Source organism: Talpa occidentalis, unplaced genomic scaffold (assembly GCF_014898055.3).
Source record: "Talpa occidentalis isolate TD23 unplaced genomic scaffold, MPIMG_talOcc4v2.1 talOcc4.9, whole genome shotgun sequence".
Lineage (NCBI taxonomy): Eukaryota > Metazoa > Chordata > Mammalia > Eulipotyphla > Talpidae > Talpa > Talpa occidentalis.
Window position 1 is genome coordinate 55,355,932 of NW_023605305.1, and position 20,559 is coordinate 55,376,490.

The window sequence follows — 20,559 nt, forward strand, 5'->3', positions numbered from 1 at the left end:
TGGGTCTATGTAGGCATCATGATAGCAGCCTGGGATCACATGATGGTTCTCATTAAAACAGAAAGTAATGATTTTATTTTTAACCATTTAAATTTAATCAAAAATATAGTGGCTTAGGGCATGGGCTCTGGAGGCAGACTATGTAGATGAGAATCCCAGCTCTCTCTCTAGCTTATAAACCTAAGGTACTTTGCCTCTCTGTGTTTCATTTTCCTTATTAAAACTGGAATGATACTATACTTACCTCATGAATTTATTGCAAGGATTAGTTAACACAGGAACATGCTGAGAACAGTTCCTGGCACACAGCAGGTGCTATGTAAGTGTTTGCTATTATTACATTCTTGTTTTACTAAATGACATCTCGAAATGGGGTAATGATAGGTTACTCGAAGAAGGATAAATAAATCAATAAATCTTCATATGGATTTGACTGGCTTTGGAGCCTTGCCAGCACCCAAAGACCAAGAATAGATTCCCTAGGTCTATGCCAGCTAGTGTAGCAGCCTGAGTGGCTAATGGCTACATGAAATGTGACTAGCCCAAGTTAAGATGAACTGGATCTTGAAGATTTAGTGTAAAAAAAAAATGTAAAATGTCTCATTAAAAAAAGGTTTTATATTGGTTACATAAGGAAATGATAATGTACTGAATAAATTAGGTTAAATTAAATATATGATTGAAATTAATCTCATCTTTCATTTTGCTTTTTTAATGTAGCTACTAGAAAATTTTAAATTATGCATGTTGCTGTGTTACATTCCCATTGAACAGCACCGCCTTTGGCGCACCATTATCAATAAATCGCACATTTGTGGTTATTTGTGCTCAGGGGACCATTGTTGGAAGGACTTATACATCCCTCCCATTGTCCTGAAAGATATACTGGACTATTTTTTAATTGATTCCAAAAGGGAACCATGGTTTGAGCCTAGGAGAGGGAATTGAAGGACCAGGGCATGAACAACAATTAGAGAGGCTTCTGCTAACTTGGAGGGGTTTGGATGAAAACACTACCATTTATAGTTATACTGGCCTCCAACTTTCAGCGCTCCCTAAAGTAGATGAGAGAATGCTCTCTCTTCAGCAAGTTGAAATATGTAGGCGAAAAACTCTCACCAGAAGCCAGAAAAAGCCTTGCTAATCTTTAACTGGAAGAATCAATAGTCAATATCATGGCACATCCTTTCCAAATGTGACTCACTTATGGATGTTTGTTTAATTCTATTTCAGACTCATTCTGCCACTTCAGACCTGAAAACCGTGTGGCCCACAAAATCTTACTGGTAAGTTCTCTTTCATTTTTAGAACAAAGTGATTATTTGACATTATTTTTGAAATGATATTTATACTTACATGCTGCATCCCTACAGTACTATGATTAGATGTCTGTTTATTCACAGTTTTTCCCCCTCTGAAATTATTTAAGATGTTTTCATACTTTGAAAAAAGGATCAATCCATGTTCTCTTGCTAAGAAAAATGGTCAGAGAAAAGATCTATAATTACGTGCCAAATACTGTTAAAAGCATTTTTTTATAATGAAACTATTTTCAGGCCCCTGTGATGGTCTACTTGTTACTTTGTTGTTTTGGATACTGCCTGTATTACTTCAGCCAAGGAATTCAGACTGTCCCTTGCAGTGTGTTGTAATGAAAATTGACTCACAGCTATAGCATGCTAGCTTCCTCATTGCTCTATTTTTTTCTCTCATCTCTCTCTGAATCTAAATGTGATTGTTGTGAGATAAAATTTCTGCTAGTGGTAAAAAACATCCTTTCAGGCAAGGAAAGTAATATTTTTTTTATGTGAAAGAGTTTCTGGAGTTTCATGTGGCATCATACCCTGATATTGTGTTGTTATTGTTATTTACAGTGTGTACCGGTTAGCTCACAGTTAGCTCTTGCTGTGTAACAAACTATCCCCAAATTTATTGGCTCAGAATAACAATTATTTCTTTATCCCACAATTCTCTGGACTGGTGTTTGGGTTGGGCTCAGCTGTGTGGTCCTTCTGGTTTTATCTGGGGCCATTCACAGTATTGCTTTGGCCACAGCTTGTTCATGTGCCCCCTCTCCACCCCCAGAGGGTGCATCTCACCAGAATTACATGGAATGGGGTCCTTATGAAAAAAAGTAGAATTTTGTTATCAGAAGGAAGAAGAAGGAAAAAAGCATGCCAAACAGCTAACATTTCTAGGCACCAGAATCAACTGATTTAGAAGTTCTTAATTTGGATTCCATTAAACTTGGTTTTAAACTTAGATGCATCTTAGTTTACAATGACACCAACTGCAAATTTGGTGTCATGACTGAGACTGGCATCAGTGAGTATATGGAGAGGATGCAGATGGTTGAGCCCACCTGGAGATCAGGTGAGCAGCCTCTGGCCTGAGGACTTCTTGTTCTCTCCCCCAGATCTAGAGGAGTGGTTATTATCTGGAGACAATGAAAGGACTTAAAAGGAGCTGCAATTCAGTGAGCGAATCAGTGAAGGGCTTCTTGGGTTACTTGTACAATTGCATATCTGCACTTTTTTAATGGAAAAAAGGGCTCATGCTGCCATCACTTTTTTCTATAAGAACCCATGATTCCTTGCTACTTAAGAGCTATTGCTATGGACTTAAATTGTAGATTTTGTTAGCATAATCTTTTGTGTGTTTCTTGTCTTGGCTCAACTATAATATTCAACATCCATGATAAAATAGCTCCTTATGGAATAGACACAGTGATCTCAGTGGCTGAGTATGTTGCATTAAATTACATATTGAGGTTTTTAGACGTATATGTAAATTTTGCAGTTCCATTGTCATTTACCTAATACTTACTCTGGTGCCAGGTTCTATACTAACTGCTGGTCAGGCATGACCTGAACTATGTGTTTATATACATGACTATAGTTCTATGAACCTCAGGCCTGTGATAGCACCATTTACTGGGGCCACCTTCTTCAGCTGCCTCGCTGAGAACATAGACTCTGAATTTTTTTTCTTCCCCCTGTCTGCAGTCATGGGTTCACCCTGTTCCACCGTCCCACCCACTGCTGCCGGAATTGGAAGAGTGCACTAAAATTTTGCAGTTCCGTGTTTTCGAGTTCTGTTCTTTGGTTTTCTAGCTCAGGGAGTCCCAAGAGGAAATGATGAGCAGGATGCAAGTTGCTGTCCTGCTTCAGTCACAACTTCTCCTGAAAACCACTCATCTGTGGTTACAGTTCAGATGACTATGTAGTTCAGGGTTAGACTTGCAGTTAAGTGCAAGCTACTGCAGTCATGTGGCACTTAACAATGGGGATACTTTCTGAGAAATGCCTCATTAGGCAATTTGGTTGCTGGGCAAACATCACAGAATCTAATTACAGAAACTTAGATGGCATAGCCCACTGCACACCAAGGCTAGATGGTGTCACCTGTGATTGTCATTGCCTGCCATATTGCTAAATGATGCATAACTATCCTTCACTTCCTACCTGTGAGACTCGGAGAAGGTTGCCCGACCTTTCCAAACTTCAGACAAAGGGGATAATCATACCTGCTTCACAGAGCACTTACGGGGAGGTAATAAGGTAATGTCTCTAAAGTCCTTGGCCAAGAATCAGCACATAGTCAGTGCTTAGCAAAGGTTAGCTGTGAATAGAACCCAGCAGGACTTGTGAGGTAGTGAAGATAGTTTTATTCTTGTCTCCCACTGTTCCTTGAAAGTTTATTCAGTGGAGTGTGTTTTTCAGCATTTCTTGATTAAAAACTTGATCAGGCCTCTGACTTTTCGGGTCACTACGGCCACTTTAAGTCAGACACACACTCACATATGTTCACTCTGGAGACTGGAAATGCTTACTCTAGGGCGTCAGTCACAGCCATTCCAGAGAAGACTTCCTCCAGGGAGGGCCTCTGCCTCCCTCTCCAACACCCCACTGTTTCTGGCCTTTCTAGGTGAGGCAGAGAGGAAGTTGGAGCCTGGCTGATGGGTATTGGGGCTGTCTTTCTCCCCTGGCTACTTCTGTGGCAGTCTCCACCATTCTTTGACTGAACTTTCCACCTCGCTCTTCCAGGACTATAGCAGTGCCTCTACCATCTATCAGCAGCCTCTTGCTTCCTGTCAGCTTCTCTCTTTGAGGACCTCTCACACCTACAACTGAACCCTTCTTGGGCACAACCTGTGCTAAGGAGACCCTGGCTGCCCCCCCCCCCGCCCCCGTGGGAGTAGAGAGCAGCAGTCACTTTCTCGACACAGTCTCTACTCTGACACCTGAGATCACCTCACCTGCCGCTCTCACATTTTGATCTCAGGCAGGTGTCATACCAGTCCCCAGATTCCAAGGGCAGCTGTGGGACTCTACAGATGTTGCCTTTGAAACCCTTTTCTGAAGGCTTGAGATGGCAGGCTTACCCCCTTGGGGAAGGTGGGAGTCAGATCATTTTCAAAGATTTTTCCCACAGAATCCACCTCACTTCGCACTATCCTGAAACTGTGTCTGTCCTCCTTATGGATCTTTGAGCCAGCTAAGTCAGCTTCTTAGAAATGTCCACAATATGGTCTGGCCCCTTTCTTTTGAATTTCCCACCTTGATGCTGTGGTGGAAACTTCCACTTTAGCATCTTGTTATATTAACAGTTAACCCCTGACCTGGTATCAGAAACTCGTCAACAACACCCCTAAAAGTGGTCCTTCTTCCCATGCTTGAAACTTATCCAGGACTGGGGTGCCCCTCTCCCTCCCAAACAGCTCATTGTGATCTTCAGCTCATTCTGAGCTGTTGGAAGCAGCTGCTCCTGCAAAGCCAAGCCTGGCTCCTTGTAGTCTCCCCTTTTTATGGGGTTGGAAGTGTGCATGAGTCTCACCTGAGACAGCCTGCCTGGGTGGCAGGGAGTCCAGATGGGGGCCAGGCTGTCACCATCACCCTGTTCTCTAAGACACAGCGAAGCCGTTGACCTTGTCTCTGGGTAGGTTTTCTCTCCCCCACCCCAAAGTGCACTTGATAGAACCCCCACAAAAGCTCATGTTTGGAATCTCTGTGCTCAATCACCATTTCTCATGCCCATGACCCTAACATAGTTTCTCTTGATCTGAGAACTAATTTGCTACGTTTCATGGGGACATTTTGATCAGGGCTCTGTTCGAAGTGGATGAACTCTGCAAAATCAAGTCTTACAGAATGGATCCCACTGCCCCAAAAAAGATACCTCTCCTCTCTTTTTTGCATTTATCCTTTTATACCTATGCATCCTTTGAAGTCAGCAGATTTTTATGCCTTCTCCAGCCCCAGGATTGTGGACTGAGCCTCCCGCCTAGCTGCCTCCTATATCATGTGCACATCAGGCCACTGTGATGGTGGAGTCTGTAACAAGTGGGTCGCACTGTGTTTAGCTCCTCCTCCCTCCCACTTGCATAAATGAGCAAGTGACCCATGCTAGCAAGATGCTTGGGGCAGCTAAAGTCGGCATCACTTTGTGGACAATGAATGTATCAAATGCAGCTCGGGTAGTTCCATCATGGTCAGGCTCCCCCGGCAAGACTCAACACTATGTATCCAGATAGAAACTGGCTTATGTCCTTGTGTTATTTTACTGGCTTTCTGAAAAAATGGCAGGACATGGTTCCCTCCCTCCCAGCCCCTTTTTGAACCTACCACATGAACCTCAGGCCATAGATGATGTTGGAGAGAGAGGCTGAGAAGACAGAGCTAAACTCCCCTAGCACTGCTCACTTTTTTCCTCCTTGACCTGGTATTTACTTGGCCTTTCAGACATCTAGATATATGAAAGAGCTAACAGACTGTTAACTAAAACATACTTTCTACAGTCATGTGTCCCTTAACAATATTATATGTTCTGAGAAATGTGTTAGGCAAATTTATCATTGTGCGAACACCAGAATGGAGTTACACAGACCTACGTGGTGTCACCTCCATGCGTAGGCCTCAGATGACTGGGAGTCTGTCGTCTGTTAGGCCTCTGTTGACTGATATGTCTCATTTGTGTACATGTCTGGGTAGGGAGGTGGCATAGCACAGGCAGCTACACTGGGGTTCAAGCCTTCCCTAAACTACTGAGACACTTTGGAAAAATAATTTGAGATCTCTGAGCCTCGGTACCTTCATTTGTTAAATAGGGATAAGCCAATTGCCTCACAAGATAGTTGTGTTAAAACAGTCATATAATGAGTTCAGGACAGTGACCTGCCGCATGATGTATGTTTAAGAAATGGTAGCTGTTCTTTGTTTTTGACTGTTGAGATAGTATCTGAAAAACATTGGAAACATTGAAAAGAAGAAGCCTAATTCTCCAACAATAGTTTCTTTTAATTAAAAGGAATTTGAGGAAAATATCAATGAAAATGCATGCAATGGCCTGCTTTTTGAAAATAATTATCTTACAAAGCTCATTAACACTCTAGAGTGTGCAAAGTGATTTTTTTTTTTTTTTTGGGTGGAGGCAGCACGGCCCAGTGGCTAAGAATAAATGTAATCTGTCCAGCCTCCTCATATCCACCACTACATGCCTGTGTGACCTTAGACAAGTCACTTGCTCTTAATTGCACATCAATAAAATGAGGATAGTGTCCTTGGAGTTAGTGAAATAATCCATGAGAAATGCTTTAGTGCAGGCCAGGCATACAAATAATGGAAGTACCCAAATAATGATGACCATTATTTTTCTACCACAGTATTATCCTTTTTTACAGACAAGAATTTGCAGAACACCTTTTCCCTTGTGATAAATGGCTTTATGAAGACACTTTTATATGTAAGAAGGTCTGTTTTGATCAAGAAAGAACAAGAACATTTAGTAACTGGTTTGCTTATAAATACCAAACTGTAGCATGTATGAAAGCAAAGTATAGTAACTAAACAGCTTTCCAGATTTTTAGGTCTCACCTCATTTCCTTGTTAAGATTCAAGTACATGGTTTTGCCACAGATTGGGAGAATATATATTATTTTCACAAGAACTGTGAAAATATGCGTATAGATAGCTGTGTTTAGATACTTTATGTCCAGATCAGTTTTCCTGTCTTCCAATAAAGACGGCATCCTTGGTGCCTGCATCATCTCAAGGTGATCTTGGAAGGGGACATGAGGAGGAGGAGAGGGTAAAGAGTGTAGGGCCGGAACTAACAGATTGACCCAAACTGGGGACTGAGGTGTGGTCACCCAGGTGTGGCAAGCCGGCCGGTAGCAGAGCTAGGGTTCCTGACCCAGAAGGTTCCCCCTCTAAGAGGGCAATGCAGGTGCCCCTTCCAGCAGCTCCTTCCTGGGACTTGTCCCAGCAACAGGCAGTCCTGAGCAGGAAAGCTCCGGTTCCCTGACATCTAACCAACCACGTGCCCACCTGTACCAAATACAGGGCAGGTAGAGAATAAAGGCAGCATCAGTTTGTTTTTATTATTATTACTGGCTTGTTTTGAAGTGTGTGTAACTCATACTTGGACACCTTTGGTGAATTAAATATCCAGGCGAATAGGAAACCCACTCTTCATGCAGGGTCTAACTTACCTCCATCAACAGTTCAGGAGGAATATTTCTTCACATGGAAGCTTGAAATGTGACCTGTAAGCCACAAAGAGGGAATAGTGCTACCTTAGGGGAGGCTTGAGTAAGTGGCAAAGCAGCGAAGCCACCCCAGTGGCTCGGTGGGTGAGTGTTTATTTAGCATCCATCCCCCACCTGCTTGGAGCAAGATGAAGGGGGCAGAATGAAAGATAGTCGGAGCCACCAGCTGCCTTGCACCCTTCCTTCCCCAGCAACATAGTCTACTTCCCGAGGCAGAGTGTGAGCCACATGGCCCTCGGAAAACTGTCTGTTGCCTTTTTGTGGGAAGGACCCTTTGCCAACACACTCAACCAGCATCGTGAACCAAGTAGCTGATGATGTCATGAAGCTTAAGCTCCAGGGTCTTCCACTGGCAAGGACCCCTCTGATCGCCTGTAGCTGATGTGCTTTTCTGAATTTTTAAAAGAGATCTCATATTGTATAAGGCCCAGAATCCATAAAAGCTACGTCTGTCCCCAGACAAGGGAGAACTGGCACATACTCAGTCACTTCTCTGTCCTCTTTTGAGGTCACCAAAATGCTAAAACTCCTGTTTGCTTTTCCCCCAAGAACAGACTTTGTGCCTGTGTCTTCTGCAGGTAGACCTGAGCTCCCACTGCAAACTCCTTTAAGTGAGGGGGAGGGAGGCCCAGAGAGGAATTGCTGTCTGGGCTCCTTCCTGGCCACCTGCACCAGGTGGGACGTTCACACCCCACCCCACCCCACCCCACCCCACCCCACCCCACCCCATGTTTCTTCAGGAAGGCAGGGTGGAGTTCTCAGCCTTCAGTAGCTCTGTGGTTGTTGGGAGAGTGGGGCATCAACCGGCTAAAATAGACAGGGTGGAAAATTCTCCTAAAGAAGAAAAAAAGGGAATTCAATCTGTATCAGCTTTGGCAAAAACCATAACAATGATCTCAAGTTTTAGGAGAACAGACTGACCAACCCGAGAACTGTGCTGATAAAGTGTTCCTGCTCTCTCGGCCCTTAATCGTGTTCCTTCCCTCGTGTTGCACAAAAGGGCTGTGGTGCTTGCTAATCAGTGAGAATTAAATGGGAGGAGGAAAAGGTCCTTTTTGTACATGAATTACTTTCCAGCTTTGTGAAAATCGGAGCTTGAAAATGTGCTTTTTCAAGTGAAATGCTGACCCACTTCGCCCTCTGGTGGGGAACTAGAAAATTGTTTTAAACGGGCCACCTGAGGTCTCTATTCTGATTGATAATCTAGCAAGAAATTATCAGCCTTTAATAAGTCAGGATGCTGAAAAGGGCTGGGTCCGTATAAGATATTTTAGGGGAGGGGAGGGATTGTTTTTGTTTGCTGCCTTGAAACAATTATTCTAAACATAGGGTTAAATGCTCTTTTTTTTTTTTAATATTTGTAAAGAGTAAAACAGTTAAGATGCTGCCAGCTTTCAAACTCAAAACTATCAACCTACAGGGCTTTCTGCCAAGCCTCTGCCACCAATGTGAACCCTGGCAAGTCCTTACCAGCTTCGTGCCTCCTTTCATTGCTTGAAGTTATAGGAGAGACATAAAACCAACCAGAAAAAGAGGAATTTTCAATGACCCCTGGATACTTAATTTACAAACTCCAACTCCCTATTGTCCGTGTTGAAATCTTTGATCAACTCCTGTTAGTTTAAATTACTTGCTTCAGTATTAACAACGGTCAGGACAGACTTCACTCCCAGGGTAAAAATTAGAGGCTAGGCATAGTTACAGTTAGGTAGTAGTTTTCTTACCATTATTTTCTATGCTTTTTTGTAGATTTTTAAAAGGAAAATTCAGACTTAGAAACATCATGGTTAAAATATAAAAACCTTCCCATATATTGTATCTTCTGTTAAATATGGCATCTTATTAGTACTTGGTTAATTACTCAACTGCTTTCAATTACAGGGGGTGACCCAATTATTTAGTTTCTGTTGTGTCTTCCATAATAAGAGCCTTCATAATAAAAATCTCATCTGTTTTTTGTTCAGGTGGTAGCTCTTATCCCTGGATGAGTGTTGGTGATCTTCATCCCCTGTGGAGGATACAGTTGTAGTGTTCATGGTAGTCATGATTTTAATAGTTTCTCTTCACCTTGTCCTTTGTTGTCAGGGTGAAGAGAAACTATTACACTGCAGTGTTTGAGGGCGTAGCATTGTCAAGAGGTTGGTTGTTATTCATACATCAGATTAATCACCTACTTGAGGCTGTTTTTTTCCTCAAAAGAAGGATGTATAAAGAAAGGAGTAGATGGGCCTCCCCGATGGTGCAGCGGTTGAGCGATGGGTTGCGAAGCTGCCCTTGGCCTTTGCGGCACCAGTTCTATCCCCGGCCGCCGGGCGAGGGTCCCACATGGCGTGCAGACCTCTCCTGCCGCCCGCTGCTCCCCTCAGCAGTGTACTTCGGTCCTTCTGCCTGCTCTGCTCCCCGCTCTGGCTCTGGTGAATTCTCTCACCCTCCCGTGCCTCTGACTGTACCCAGTGCTTGTATAAAAAATAAATTAATTTTTAAAATAAATAAAAAATTAAAAAAAAAAGAAAGAAGTGGGTTTACCCCTTGTAGGTTATTATGATATTTTTTCAATATTTGACAGGATTTTAAAAATTGTTAATAATCTTATATATCTTGCCTACTTTAATTTTTCATCTCGGCCAATTTTGGGCAAAAAAAATTTTGACAGTATCGTTTGTTTGTTAGCCTTTGGTCCCCAGGATCTGAGAATCAATTGCCTAAGCATGAAACAAGCATTATTTAGTGGGGGTGATGTGTTTTCCCCCCAGGAATAGTTCCTGGATACTCTTCTCCTCCTTTGGCCTTTGACTTACTCTGGCAAAACCCACAGGACAGAATGGGCCTGGAGAGCTGAAATTCCTGTTGGATGAGTCTCAGTTCAAAGCACAGACTAGTTGTTTTTCTTTGTCAACACCTACCCTCCTTACTTGTGGCTGCAGCTACCACCTCTTATATTTGCAGGAAAATAGATATACACATCCACCACCTTTCTCTCTTCTTGGACATCTGCCCTCTTTTCACTGTTGAAAGTGGCCACTAATCTAATGTAAGACAACATTATTCATTAATGGTTCCTTCATGTTCAGGTAATTGCAAGGCTGAATAACAGCAGAATGGTTTGTAAGTTCCCTCTAATTTCAGAGCATTTTCAAGCTTTCATTATTCACCAATTGCAGCATGCTGAAGTTTAGATTCTGCTGACTATAATAATCAGTGAGAAGGGCAGACTTTAGAAGTGGATGTTTAGGCTGGGACAGGGTAGAAGTTGGGTTTATATTTTTAGTAAAGAGCACTGTTTGGCAGATATTTGGCTAGAATTCATGGTAAGTACTATGAGATGAAACTGGAGAGTTACCAGAGGCCCCTGTCCTTTCTCTCCCGTGCTCTTCAATGGCAGCCTGACATCTTTCTGAACATAGCAGGCTCCTGCCTGTCTTCACCCGGAACATCCTGTCCAGTAACTTCTTACTGCACCACACACTATGTTTTATAGTCTTTTGCACAGTCTGAGTTATTTCATTTCTTGATATGACAGTGTGATATCAGCCCCTAGAAGAATACTCAAGGAATATTCTATGAATGAATGAACAAATGAGCTTTAGGATCATGAGCAGAATAACACCTTTTGTAATCATATTTTAAGATGAATTCTACTGAAGCAGCAATGCAATATTTTTATGTCTTTCTGGATAAGAGTCTAATAACATGCCAGTGTGCGAAGTCAGTTAGCTTGAGGTAACTGGCTAATACCCTTATCAGTGGTGAGGTTGCAAATTGATAAGAGTAATTCAGCAAAACCATTAATATCATGTCAACAGTCTTTAAATAGTTGTTCTTTTAACTTCATAAATAAATCCTTAATAGAGAAGTTAATGGAGAAAAGCTAATTGATAGTTGATAGGAAGCGAGAGAGAGCTTCATTCTAGAATTACAGCAACATTATAGAATAGCTCAAGATGTTATAATAAGGAAATGTGTGTGTGCTCGCTCTCCTGCTCGCTCTCTCTTGCTTGTGCTCGCTCCCCCCCTGCTTCCCTCCCTCCCTCTGCCCCTCCCTCTCTCTCTTATGCACCCTCTTCCCCTCTGTCTCTGTCTCTCTCTCATAAAGGGGGAGTGCAGGAATTAAAAAGTAAATATAGTAAAATGTTGACATTGAGGAATTCAAATCTGGGTGAAGGGAATCAGGGAATTCTTTGTACTAGTCCTGTGACTTGTAAGTCTGCACTCTCCCTTCATCTTGGACTGTTTTAGAATTTTGCTGTAATTCTAAAATGTTCTAGCTCACATCCTGTCAACTCATATCAAAACAAAAGTTTTAAAACATGACAGTTAATGAAGAGTTTATGATTACATGGGGAAATGCCCTTGCTGAAAAGAAGCAGAATAGAAAATATGTGATTTCAGCCACCTTAAAATCTCAAAGATTAGGAGGAAATATAGCAATGTATTTTTGTTATCTTTCATCCACATTAATATATTTTATACATCTCTCTACACTTGATCTTAGCCAGAAGGACAAGAAGCAATTACACATTCATTCTAGATCATATGTATTGTTTGAAAAGTAAGGAGGAAAAAATCTTTTAAAAAAAGATGAAGGCGGACACTCAAGAAAAGTTCTGAATAAGACTTTACCATCCTTTGGAAAGATGGAGTTTTGTGTGTTGCAAATATATACACACTTTTAATTAATTTATTTATGTATTTTTTATTTTTTAAAAGATTTATGCATACAAGAACTGAGGTACAGGCCAGAGGTGTGGGGGGTGAGAGGATTCACCAGAGACAGTGGGGAACAGAACAGGTGGATTGACTGAAATACACTGCTGAGGGGAGCAGCGGGCAAGTCAGGAGAGGTCTGCTGCACCATGTGGGTACCTCCTTGGCCGGGGATCGAACTCGTGCTGCAGTTGCTGCGGATAGCCTCATAGGCTGCGTCTTAACCCCTTGCGTCACCAGAAGTTCTATATTAGGCAATTGAAACAAGATGGCCACTAAGCCTCTTCCAGTCCTGGAATTCATTGCTTTACTCTCCAGTTCTCTGGAAGTCAGTGCCTCTGCGATCCAGACCTGGTGCTTGGGTTCTGAGAACATAAGGATGGAAGAGCTACCTGGCTTACTTGCTGAAGATGCTCACAGGCAACTGATTCTGTGCTTGTCATCCTGTGCTGAGTGTTGCAAGGATGTAGCCTTTCCTACGATGGACAGGCATGGCTTGGGGTAGGGGGTGTCAGCAAGGTGGACATTGATCTCTGGACCTAGAGAGGTGAGATCTTGCCATTCAGCGAAGAGTAACCAAGCATTCTAGACTGAACATTCCAGTGAATCTAGCATATATTCTGATCATGGTGCACTGGATTGTCATTCCAGACACCCTGGCTAGGGAGCGGAAGTCCTTATATGACCTGAGCATGTCAGATCCTGCCGAGTCTGCTTTCCCAGGTGGAAAAGGAAGGGATCCAATTCCAGGCAACAGGGGGTGTTTCTGTGGTTCTGGAGCAAAGCTCCCACGCAAGCCGGATGTCTCCATTTACAGAAACACTGGGGGAGTGGACCTGCTAGCTCCCACCCCCAGGGAAGATGGCATTACCATGGTGGAGAGGCTGCTGATCTCTGACGTACTCAGTGGAACTGCTAGAAGGTGCTTTATTCATTTGGAATCATAAATAAAACCATGGGTTCGGGTCTGTCTGGCACGTGGCCTTGTAGTCATTGTGGCTGTTTCTAGACACGCAGAATCACCCCGAAGCAATGCTGTTGTTGAGCAATGTGCTCCCTATTTCCCATTCCAGTTGTGAGAGCCTGTGGATACCACTACATAGTGTTTTGAATCCACCATGTAACTAATTCACACAGAGGTAGAACTGTGGTTGACAATCCTAGAAGGTGGAAACGTTCCCATTTATCTTGAGACCTTTTTTTTTCTTTTCTTTTTTTTTTTTAAAAAGCACTTTATGGTATGATTCTTTACCCAGGTTTCATTTCCATTTTTGGGATATTTTCATAGATTGTTAGGAGGAATGTAAGTTCAGGACATGGACTAGTTATTAGTAAACCTCAAATAGCACAGTATACGAAGACAAGGCATTAGATCCATTGTCAGGAGAGCTAACTTCTAGTCGCTGTTCTACTCCAAGCATCCTAGAAGTAAAGAGAAATGGACGCCTTAGAGCCCTTTAGTGTCTAGTCCAAGAGCCTCCTTTGCAGAAACTTAGAACGGTATAAGAAACCAAAGTTTATTACTCATAACTTAAATGTTCTCCCACTCATTTTTAAAGCAAGAGTAATAATCATATGATTGTTGCAAGGATTACAGGCGTTAATGTGCCTCAAGCCCTTGGCACGCTATCTGGAGCAGAGTGAATCCTTAATTCATATTAACCCGTGTTATTGTTGATTCCCTGTTTAATTATCATTCTCTCCTGGTTGACGGTGAAAATAGCGCTTGTCTTCCTTACTTATCGTCATGTCCCCGCCACTGGTATGGTGACCAGGGCATAGTGGATCCTCAATTAATGTTAAGCAATTGAAGGAAGTAACTTGCTGAAGGTAGAATTGGGTAAAGGCTAGTTCTGCAACCTAATTTCTGGCTTTTCCATGCTGTTCCATATTGCTTCCCCTGTGTGACTTTAGGCAAGTTGCTTCATTTCTTTGGGCCTCATTTCTCTGTGTCCTCGAAATGGACATGATCCCTCAGTCCCCTCCTTTGCTGAGAGGAGTGTGGAACTGCGCACCAATCCTTTGAGAACTGTGCTTGTGCTTGACTGGCCACTAGATGGCGAGGTTGGCCAAATATCAGGAAAAAAAGAAGGGGCTAAAGATTGCATGGAACTGCCTGCCTTACCAAGGGTTTAGTGGTAGTGAGCTTATAACTGGAAACGAGTTGCCCTTGAATAAGTAGGGAAGGATGAGAAGGGAGGAGGTAGGTGTCCCGGGTTTGGAGCCCACAGCTCTGCTCAAACCAGTTAGGGCCTTGGCTGCCCTGGAACTTCTCAGGGCCCTTGTCTCAGTGATGTCATGCATATGACATGCTCTGCACTTGGCCAGCGTGGAGGAAGAGTTCCACAAGATTGGCAGCTACGAGAGCTACTTCTGGTATCTTATACCGCTTTTCTGTTCCTGACAGCCAAGAGTATAGACCTCAGATGCCTTTGCAGAAGTTTTTGTGCCTTTCTCCCTGTTTTACAGACAGAATTTTAAATGGCAGAGCAGATGGCATATCAGGTTAGGGGAAAGCCTAGAATATTCAGAATTCCTGGGAGTATTACTATGGTGCTTAATCAGCACAAAGCGGAGTGTTTTGCCCATATGTGGAACTCTGGGTTGAAGAGGATAAGGGGGTGGGTGGTGGGGGGCATTGCCACAAAATGCCCTTTGCTGAATTTGTTCAAAGAAAGGATTTCTTTTTAATATGAGTCATTATTCAGATCTTGGTGTTTTGTCTTTACAATGATATTGGGAGAATCTTCTAGGAATAATGGTGACTAGCATTTATTGTACACTGTGTTATGCTAAACACCATATGGGCGTTAGTCTAGTTAGTCCTCACAACAACCCTCGAGAGGTAGGTTTGGTCATTATACCCATTTTATAAATAAGGAGATTGAGGTTTACAAAGAGACTACTTAATAACCAGCAGGTATTGAGTACTTGCTGGTGATCGGGCAATATTCTAAGATCTTCAGGTATCATTCTCAAATTAGCCCTGTAAGGTAGGTACTGTGATTGCCTTCACTTGACAGATGAGGAAACTGAGGCATAGAGAGGTTATATAGCTTTATCAAAGTCACACAGGCAGTCGGTGGAAGTCATAACACAAACCCTGGCCATCTGATCCCAAAAGTTCTTTTTTTTTTTTTTTTTCCTTATTTTAAACCACTGCACTGTGCTGCCTCTCAGAGCATTTTTGTATTCAGTGGATACTTGATAATGTTTAATGAATTGAATAGTTCTCCAACTATTACTAGCCAACAGAGATAACTCCCTAAGGTGTTCACACTCCTTCAATCCAAAGCCACATCTCCACCGGCCTCCATTAATATTATGGGATATACATGTGCTGCTCCAGATGCTGAATTTTGTTGTTAACTCTTCGTTGGTAATAAGATATTCTGCCGTTGGAACCGCCAGGAAAAGATAGGCATCGTGGCAGATGTTTTCAGGAAATACTTCCTCAGAGGGCATCTCAGATAATTTTATTTGCTTTACTCCCATTTTTCTGGCAAACATCTCTTGGGTTTGTTTGGTCTGCTCTAGTGGTATCCAGCTGCATCTGTTTAGCCTCTGAATCAGGGTCAGAGGATTATAAGGGGTTCGAGCTAACCCTTGGGATTACATCATCTGTGCACACCCCAAAATGCCTGGGGTGCCCTCTCAAACCTCAGCAGGTACACTCCCCAGTCCTGATGCCAGGGGTGCTCTGCTGTCCCACAAGCGAGCTGGCCGCACTATTGCCCATCCTGGTGCCAGGAAAGTCTGAGGAAGGAAAGCAGGACCCAAGCCATCTGAATCATTGTCCAGGTGTAATAATTCAGCCCCAGGGGGTCGGCTGCTTATTTCTTTATGTGTAGCTACAACAGGAAACCCAGACCTGGGATTCTGAGCACTGTGACTTGTTTTGTAACTTCCTGTCCATTGCTGCCTTTTCTCTGCAAGTGAGCTGAGCCATGTCAACTATTCTCAGAACTTCTCAGCATCTCTGGGGCCCTGGGTGAACGGGAGGCCCCAGGCTCACCCTTCGCAAAGAAAGCCATGCTTTTCCTTTGGAATAGTTCTCCCTGAAAACATAAGATTTTCTTCTACTGTGAGCCCAGTTAGGCATATCAAAGGAACTAGAGGGAGCATTTGGAACTATTGGATGGTGAGGAGAGCCCCTAGGTAAGCAGAAGGCAGGGGGTGAAGAGCACAGGGAGAAAGTCTCCCGTTTCTCATCGTTCCTTTTGACTCTACTGCTTGGCACTTTCTGTGCAAGCAGAACCCAGGATGCAATTGGAAATGGCTTGGTGTTTGCCTTGTCAATCACAAAGCTCGTGGACACTGAGAAACCAGAGGAGGTGTAAGGATAAGCTCTTTGTGCTGTCTTCTCATAGTGGCACACTTAGAAAGTGAGACTGTTGTAAGGAGGAAGGTGCCTGCGGCCAGAGGCTCTGGAGGCCGGGCCCTGGAGGTCCACGTGGGGCTCAAACACACCTTAACCTGCCCTGCGTGTCCTGCTTGAGAAGTTTTGGTCCAGAGAACCCTCATCCTCGAACTGCAGACTACCCCTGTGGTCAGTTACCAAGGACCTTTAATTTATATACCCCTTTGGCTGCTAAAATTTGGAAATTTTAGGTAATGGTGATTTTATAGAGTTGAAGTTCTGACCTCTTCATGAGACTTGTGAAGACATTGGGGAGCTTAGAAGCTTGAGCTTGGTCACAGAGGCATCACGGGCAATGATGGGCCCAAGAACCATCCCCGTGCACACTTATCTGCACATACCAGCAGAGCTACTGTTTTTCAAGTATCAGACCTTCATATTTAATTCTGCGTTTACAGCAAAACGGAAAGTTTAAGCCACTGTGCTGTACCTTGTTGCTTTAGCTCAAACCCACTCCCCATCCTGAACCTCTGAACTGTCAACTTTTGAGCAACAGCCACAGCACCTTGGTGACCCAATGTCATTTGTTATCAGAGCCTTAAAACCCCTGTTATTCCACAGTGAAGTACTGCTGTAGCCTCCCCGCTAGCCTCTCTGATCCAGTCTTGTCTCTCCCACACAGTAATGGAGCCAGAATTGGCTTTTTATCAACTACAAACTTAATCATGTTTCTTTCTTCTTTGTCTGTCCTGTCTTTCATTAATCAGCCTCACCTCTACATTTGAGGGCAGCGTAGATGTCCATCTGGGGGGGCCTTTCCAGATTACCAGGTCTTACCTGGGCGTGCCTGTTGCACCTCTACCTTACTCCTCATCATATTTACCATGCTGTTTTGATGTTGTCTGTTTTTCTCCCATACCCCCCACCACCCCCTACACTAAGCCCCCTGGGAACACTGTCTTAGCTGGTTGTAGCCGAGGGCCCTGCACAGACAAGATGGGCAATCACTCTCCATTCACTAGACACCTCTGCTGCTCCAGCTTGAGTTTGGGCTTCATTCTACAATACCAGCTCTCCGGTGGTCTTACTTTCAAGCCTCCACTTCTTGGTGGTATCAAGGCTCTCATAGAAACAAACAAAAACCTACCACTAGTGCTATCCAAGGACATAGTGCTATCCATAGTGCTATCCATAGTGCTATCCATAGTGCTATCCAAGGACATAGTTAGCACAATTTGCTGGTGGTTATTCTTCATCTTTATGACCCTGAGATCCTGTAAAAGTCTCAAGTGCCATGATTCAGTAGCAGCAAATAAAATAATTCCTTTAGCAAATATTTCGACTGTCCACTTTGCGCAAATCATGCACTCAGCACGCTAAGGTTTGTAAGGATGAATAAGATAGGTTTCGTTTCCCAGAGTTGAGCACAGAGTATTTATATTTTGTTCATGTTTCTCTATATGTTGAATATTTTAAAAGCAAAACCAAAAATTAAGCCCCTGCAGAAGGCAAGGCCCATTTTAGGGGTAGTAGAGCCTCACGGTGAAACCAGGAAGGGTTCTGACTTGTCTTTCAAGCATAGGAATGGGACAGGCCACCCTGTCCTTGGCAGTGCAAGGATATGCAGATGCAAAGCCTGCCCTCAAAAAGCCAACTGAAAAAATACCATTTATACCAAAGACAAATTAGTAGGTGAAAAATGCCCTAAAAAACTGTATCTGTTTGAACTGTGAATAACAGAAAAACCAACTCAGAATGACCTACATCAAAAAGGAACTTGTTCTTACATCTAAAAAGTACTTCAGATGTAGACTGTCCCCATTTGGCCAATTTAACAACTTCTTAAGTTCTAATTTTCATTCTCAAAATATCAGCAAACTCTTCTAATAGGTATAGAAAGGCTACAGGTATCCAGCCCTCTCATACCAACACCAAGCAGATAAAGATCAGTTCCTAAGGCATCTCTTTTTTAAAACAGAGACCTTTCAAAACCCTCCATCCAGCTTCCTCTCAATTCTCATTGCTGAGAAAGGGAACATATGTCTGCCCTAAACTTGTCCCTGACAAATGGAATTGGGCCATTTATGAGGCCTAGACCAGTCTGGATTACCTGAGTCACATGAGTAAAGAATGATAGGAAGCAGGTAGGAAGGGGGCAATGACTGTCAAGTGGTAGGTTAGAGTACCTGCTGCAGAGGAAATCTGTATATATGAACTAAAAAAACCTCGCGTGGTTCAAAGAATAAGGTGGACTCTCATAAAGCTTGCTTCTGATGGAGATGTCCTACAAGCACACTCATTGTTTTGGTGAAAGAAATACAGGTGCTACAGAAGCATATCAGGAAGTCTTCCTGGAGGAGGTGACATCTAAATTGTAGAAGATCTAGAAAGGGGAGGGACACAGTCAGATTTTTCTTCTGGAAAGATCTCTCTGACTGTGAAGAGGGGTTGGTGAGGGTCCTGGTCAACCATTTAAGAAGTGTTCCAATGTTGCAGTGATCCAGTGAGGAGCTACCCTTGGTCCCAATGAGGGTGGTGATAGTGGGGATAAAAATACACGAATCTGAGAAATACTGTAGAGGTAGAGTGAGCAGGACTAGAGAAGAGGTGCGGTGGAAGGGAGAGGGGAGTCTGGGTGACTCCAGAGAGTCTGGCTCAGGCAGCTGCCTGTGTGATGATGCCGCTCCCTGAGCAGGAGACCACAGCAGTAGGCGGAGGCTTGTGGTGGGGACAGGAATGATGAATTCAGGTATGGCTGGAGCTTAGTGTGTGGGAGGCGGGCGGCGTCAGAAAGGAGCTGAAGAGCTGAGCAGGAGTCAGCACATGCAGGGCCCCGTGGGCCATGCTGGGAGGCTACATTTGATCTGCTTAAGAGTCTGTGGGAAGACAGCGGTGGGCAGAAATGCATGACTGCTGCATGGCCAGGAGCTGCAGGTCCTCATCGGGATAGTGAAACAGGCAGCGTGAGGTGGACTCGTGAGCTTCGGGTGGCTGAAAGGGGATGTGGACACGCGAGAGTGGCAACACCTGCTCTGTACACAACAGCCTTGAAAAAAAAGGAGAAGTGATGACTTGCTTTCTACTTGGCACTGTGCTTAAATATGTGATCGCACCTGGTGTGCACCTCCTGTCTGACTGAGGCAGGCCTGCTCCCAGTAGCATGTACAGAGACAACCACAGAATGAAAACAACCCAGGGGGTCTGGGGAGCAGTTCCTTGCTCGTCTGCCTCAGGCCAGGACTCTTGACTAGAGAGTCTTTCTTCACCACCAGGGATGTCACTGAGGGGTAAGATCAGAAAACTGAGTAGAACACAGCCCAATTGGAATGCAGAGAGGAGGAAGGGAAAGGAGAGGGAATGAAACAGATTGAGAGAGAAGGTGAGCAAGGCAGGCAGGGAAGCGTGAAAGCAGAAGCAGCTCTGAGTGACCATGGTGCCTTCCAGGCTGAGGAAGAGGTGGAGGCCAGGAGCAGACTCATGCGAGCATGTGGGCGCTGCCCGAGTCCTGGCTCGCCTGACCAGCACACACCTCACTTTAGGATATAAGCGATCCCCAGGGTAGCAGTCGTCACGGATCATCTATTCTTTGTAAAGCATGAATTGAAACTCAGAGACTATTTTAAATTTTAAAACAGGAGCTTCAAGAAACAAAGCAACCCAATATTCTTTCCACATACTTACTGAACATCCACTTTGTGTTCAGCAGTGTTTCAGGGGCTGAGCATGCAGCAGTGAGTTGTGGGCTTGCCTTCATGAAGTTAAGTAGGGAAGACAGTCCTGTAAACTTGGACATTGTCCTCCATGGAGGATAATGCATGATGCCACTGCAGGAGGCTACTAATCCAGGGCTAGAAGACGCAGGAAAAATTGCTAGAAGCTGTAATACAGGCCAGACTTTTGTGACTCTTCCCAGAACATAGGGATATGTGTTGGCACTTACTCTCTAACA

General features: G+C 43.8%; 1 protein-coding gene across 1 annotated transcript in view; it reads left to right on the plus strand.

Annotated features, from left to right (window-relative positions):
* The first annotated feature begins 1,236 nt into the window (after positions 1 to 1,236).
* GNG12 (G protein subunit gamma 12) overlaps positions 1,237 to 20,559 on the plus strand; it is a 160,175-nt gene continuing 140,852 nt past the window's right edge. Inside the window, exon 1 of the mRNA XM_037500527.2 lies at positions 1,237 to 1,286. The gene's annotated coding sequence lies outside the window, so the exon portion shown is untranslated. The remainder of the gene's footprint in view (positions 1,287 to 20,559) is intronic.